Raw genomic sequence first — 6000 nt, 5'->3', positions numbered from 1 at the left:
CATTTGTTGCCAAGCATATGTATGGTTTTATCATTGATAAGATGGACTTCGAGCCAAAGCAAATCATTAGACACATTGAAAAATCATTCCAATACAAAATCAGCTATGTGAAGGCATGGAGAGCGAAGCAAAAGGTGTTCAAGATGAGGTTTGGGACATATGAAGCATCGTATGATAACCTGCCTCTTATGTTGCAAACAATTTGTGCAAGGAATCATGGCAGTGCATTTGCCATCCACGACCTCCCGACGACGGGAGATGGGCCTACGATTATGCAGCGAGCATTTTTTTTGTCCCGGTGCTTGTGTCAAGGCATTTCAGTATTGCCTCCCTATGCTCTGCATCGACGGCACCTTCTTGACTAGAAAATATAAAGGAACCATACTTACTGCAATTGGAGTAGTTTTTAACAATCAGATCGTTCCAGTCGCATTTGCTTTTGTTGAGAGCGAGAACACAGAGAGTTGGTATTGATTCCTTGAAAGAGTGAAGCTGCACGTGGTCGCTCAACGTCCTTGTGTGTGCCTAATCAGTGATAGGCATTCAGGTTTGCTTGCAACAATAGAGGGTTTGCAAAATGGATATCACGGGAGCCCTGCTATATGGCCTGATGTCAGGAATAGGTGGTGCATACGGCATATGGGTGCAAACTTCTAAGCGATTCAAGAACCAGGACCTGATGAACCTGTTCAAGAGGCTTTGCGTTCAGAACCAACAGAGAAAGTTCAATGCTATATGGAAGATGCTTGATGAGATGACCGCTGAGAGTGAGAAGGCAAGGGCCTCTAGTTCTACTAGGAGGCAATCACAAGAGTCAGTGAGTAGGAAACCATTCTCGCATTGGATTAGAGATGCACCGAAGGAGAAGTGGTCGTTTTTGTATGATACAAATGGATGTCGGTATGGGATCCAGACTACAAATCATGCAGAGTGCTACAACATGGTAATGTGTCATGCACGTCGCCTGCCACTGGTGGGCATAGTTGAGTTCATCTTGTATGGTTGTGCAAGGTATTTCAAGGAGCGTTACATGGCTGCTAGTCTGCATATGAATGTCCCTGGTGTTCTGTTCTGTTCTAGGATCACAACACACATGGCTGAGAAAACCGAGAAGGCCCAAGGACACAACGTACTAACAATGGGGACAAGAGAGCTAAGGTTCGTGATTTGCTGCTCAGGCAGAGCTACGGCTGGAGTTCATGGTGAGCGAGTGCAACAAGAAGTATTGATTAAGCCTGACAACATGGTGTTTTGCACTTGCCACAAACCATCACTGTTCCATGTTCCATGCTCGCACCTTATCGCTGCGTGCTCAGTAGCTGGTGTTCAAGTAGGATCATTTGTTTCTCCGTATTTCACAAAGGAGGCAGCAGTTCAAACTTGGTCGCATGAAGTATACTCAGTTGGAATTTTTGGATCTTTCACCGAGGACAACAAACCAAAAATGTTTATACCAGATGAACGTGCAAAGAGAGGAAGAGGGCGTCAGCAGACTCGTCAGATTCGTAATGGTATGGATGAGTCCGAGGTGGGGAAGATAGTGAAGAGATGCAGCCAATGTGGACCGGAGGGCCACAACTACAAGAAGTGTCATCTAAATGCAATAGCGGCGAAAGCAGAGGCTGGACCATCAGGCAACCCTAATGATGGAGCACCGCCTGATTTTAGCCAAGCTTATTGACGCATGAGGGCTTAGTTTCGATAATAAATTAGTTATTTATGTATTGCATTGTTCTTGTACTATTATTGTTCTAATGTTGGATTCAGAACATTATTATTGTACTCATATTATTGCACCGTTGGATTCTAGAACATTATTATTTGTACTCATATTATTGATTCTGTACTTGTCTTGTATGTTTTCAACAAATCACTTTATTCTGTACTCATTATTGACGCTTGTAACATTGTTTCTCACTGGAAATTTGCAGCCATGGCCGGACACGAGCTTCCGACGCCCGAGCTACTAGACCCTACTATAGACTCGGGCCATCGCACGTACCGTATTCCATTAAACGCGAGAAGCCAAAGGCCTTTCGATTGCGTGCACCGCTGGAGGTGCTCGACGTGGATGTTCGTTGGGCTGCGAGGTACTATATCTCAATATCCATCACGTTGTCTGCTTTTCTTATAGTTGTAAACAATATACTAACTGCATTGATCTAAACAGGTTGAACGCAGTGGGACTGCTCACTTTCGGCCATCTACTGGAGGGCCGAATGGTGCAGTTGGACCGGTCCCTGCCGACTGCTCTCGTTGAGAGATGGAGGCCTGAGACACACACGTTCCACCTCTCGTGTGGGAAGATGGCACCGACCTTGCAGGACGTTGCCTACTTGCTTGGGCTCCCGATCGCCAGCCCGGCAGTCGGACCACGTGAGGTGCGCAGAACCTGGAAGGCCGAGCTCGAGGCTCGGTTTGAGAACGTGCAGCTTATGGATGGCCTGGGCGAGGTCATCCCGCACCCAGCTAAATCCTATGGTCCCATGAAGTCTTGGTTTCTACAATTCCAGGTATGAAACGTTAACAATCATTGTAACAATTAAACTACGTTGTATCCCTCTATTCTACTTATGAACTTACAAAATATATGCAGGCAAATCACCTAGCTGTTGGGGCTGATGATGACAGTGTGACACGGTCCTTTGAGGTGTACTTGCTGTGGATATTTGGCATGGTCATGTTCGTGAACACACATCAGGCCAGTGTGGACAAGGTCCTCGGTGTGTACGCACAGGAGATCGCAGACGCGCCTCCAGGGGAGGTGCCTCTGTACTCTTGGGGTTCTGCAGTACTTGCGGCCACATACCGTGGACTTTGTGATGCCTGCCAGAAGACTGAAGATGGTGCACTCATCACTGGCTGCCCACTCTTCCTACAGCTATGGTCTTATGAAAGGATCGCCATCGGGCGACCGCTCGTAGACCACACACCGTACGACGAGGACTTGTACGGTGACCTTGTGGCGGAGAACCCTACTATGGGGACTATCTGGTACGCTCGACAGGTACGTGAACCATACATGCTTCTTCGATTATCCCGTACACTATGTCTTGTCATATAAACCATATATTGCTCAATTTGATTATGTCCAATCCATGAGCAGCCAAATTGGGCAACCGACCAAGTGCGTCGAGCACACCCGGACTTTCGCCGGGAGCTGGATCGCCTATCACCAGATGACGTGGTGTGGGAGCCGTACTTGCTCGCTCGTGTACAGATTCGTGCTCCACGTGGTTTGGCTCCACTCTGTTACGAGGGCCAAGGTTTGTGGCTGACTACTGCTACCTTGGTGTACGATATTGCTATTGAGCCTCACATGCCGGATAGAGTGATGAGACAGTTTGGTCAGCGTCAGACATATCCAGTGGCTCGTGTGTTCGATCGAGTATCGCGTAACAATCACAGGTACGAAATTATCCAAGTTCGTTTAATATAACATCATTCCTAATATTGCTTTACTATCAAGGCATTGCTAATACGTGTACGTGCGTTGCAGGTTGACCAGGTTAGGAGTGCCCGCCTCATCCTCTTGGGTGACTAAGCTACATGATTTGGTAGAGGCTTGGAACGAAGCTACTCAGCATGTGGCCCCACTGACTGGGCCACATACAGATTGGTCTTATGGGGATTATCTAAGGTACTATGAGCCTCGTACTCGTTCTCGCATCATATTTCCGGACATGACGGCGCAGCCACACTAGGCGACTTCGGAGGACACGTACCCATATCATCGAGATGAGGCCCTAGCGGGCGCGGTGAGTAATTTGTACTGATTGTTATGTACGATTCCATGACATGTTATTACGCATGGAAATTAGTACTGAATGAACTTTGGTCTTTGCAGTTGAACATGCTTAGGTTGTTGGAGACAGAAGCAAACACACATGTCGAGGGTATCGAAGCCGGAACAAACATGAGCCCTGATGACAACAAAGATGCTTGGGTCAGGATGCACGGAGGTCTACGTTCTGCCATTCAAGCTTGTGGTAGTTATGCGCCATATGGGGAAGCACAGCACTTCGCCCAGCCACCGCAGGCATCCTACCAGCAACCAGTACGACCTCCCCCCTACTACGGCGCTCTAGGTATGAGTCATTGGTCCTGTTTGGTTCGTGCTAGAACTGTAGCACGTTAGGAATAGTAACAACTTTGACTGCTAATTACGGTGTCAAACAAAGTCAGTTTACAAAACCAACTTCAGAACCCCGCGCTAGTGACCCTGAAGAATCTAATGAGGCCTTTGACCGCGCGATTAGAGAATGGTTACTGTAGCATCACTGTATCAAATCATCGATTAATTACCACCATTAGATTCGTCGCGAAAAGTTACACCCATCCCTAAAAAGGTTTTGCAAATAGACTTCATTTAGTGCTTCATGCATGCGAGATTCTTTTTTTCGGGATGCGTGCGTGCTAGTTTTCTAGCACATCCAAACAAGGCCATTGTCATGTCTTTTGTCACGTCATTTCAAATCTTTATAAAATATCATAACTTATAAAGCATATAAAATATACGTAGGCTATGGTTACCCCCCTCAGCCATATCCTGGTTATGCTCCTTGGATGCCGCAGCCATTTCCTGTTCCAGGAATGCAGGCACCACCGCGGCAATTTGTGCCTATGCCACCACCGCAGCAATCTGTGCCTATGCCACCACCACAGCACACACCAGCATACACCGGTAAGACTCATGCTCCACCCTTCGTATTTATGTCTATCGTAACAAATATATAATGACTGCACCTTACCACCATTTTTCCATGCAGAATATCACCCTACTACGGAGACGAGCACTTCGACCGCCACACCTATGGACGCAGGTGGTTTCCAATCTAGGGGTCCAGGTAAGATTGTAAAAATGTTACCGCTTACAATAAGCCTTTCAAACAAAACTTAAATTGTGCTTGTCCTCTCATAGGTTGGGTCCACACGACAGGCAATGATGATGATCTTCAGTTCCACATGTCGGAAATCGACACGCAGTACGACGTCATGGGCTCATCGCAGATGCCAGGTGCACCACCTCCATGGTTGCAGGATCCCGTCTTCTCACAGTAGACACCGCAGCCCGCCGTCAGGCCGAACAGACGCCGCAGCCCGGACCGTCTCACGTACTCTGTCGACCATGTGAGGGCGAACAAGGGTAAGAAGACCAAGGGTGGTTAGGTAGTTTGGATTGTGTGACTAGTGTGTGTTACGTATTAGTTATCTCTTCTTGTGATCCGCACTATTAATTCTTGTTCGAACTATTGTTGTCATTGAATGTACAACTATTGTTCTCATGTGCACTCAATACCTCAGCGTCACGCCAACCTACTGACTAGACCTAAACACGCTATTGTAGCCTTTCAGTTCGATGTGACAAGACCTGTACAGTCTATTGTAGCCTTTTCAGTTCGACGTGACAAAACATGTACAACCTATTATAGCCTTTTTCAGGTCGACGTGCCCTCGTAGCCTTTTCAGATCGATATGACTAGACCTCTGTATGCTTTTCTGTCCGACGTGATAATTGCTTTATAGGCTTTTCCAGTTCGACATAACCACTCAATGCCTCACCCTCACAGCCACCTACAAATACCCCTTCACAGCACCCATTCAACTCACACACAACACAAAACCGCAGCCAACCAACAATGGTGGAGCCTGGAGAGAGTGGCCGTGGCCGTGGCCGAGCCCGCGGCTGGGGAGGGAGGGGTGGAGGCCGTCGGAGCCGCGAGTTCCTCTGGGGTGCTGGTCCTGGCCCAGATATGTATGATCATCCACTAGATGATTCCCCGATAGAGGGAATAGAGGACTTCGTTGGAGGACGCAAGCTTAGGCCTTACGAACAGAGGAATGAGTCGTGGCCTCAGTGCAAATGTGGTCAGCCTTCTGTCGTGCAGATGTTTGATGACTACATCGATGGTGGCCGTCGTTTTTTGATATGCCCTTTTGGCTATGTGAGTGCTCTTATACCTCAATGCACAATTTGCAATATTGGAAATAAATCCCAAC

Source organism: Panicum virgatum, chromosome 3N (genome assembly GCF_016808335.1).
Source record: "Panicum virgatum strain AP13 chromosome 3N, P.virgatum_v5, whole genome shotgun sequence".
NCBI lineage: Eukaryota > Viridiplantae > Streptophyta > Magnoliopsida > Poales > Poaceae > Panicum > Panicum virgatum.
The sequence above is the reverse complement of the archived record's forward strand: the minus strand, read 5'-3'. Positions refer to the sequence as shown.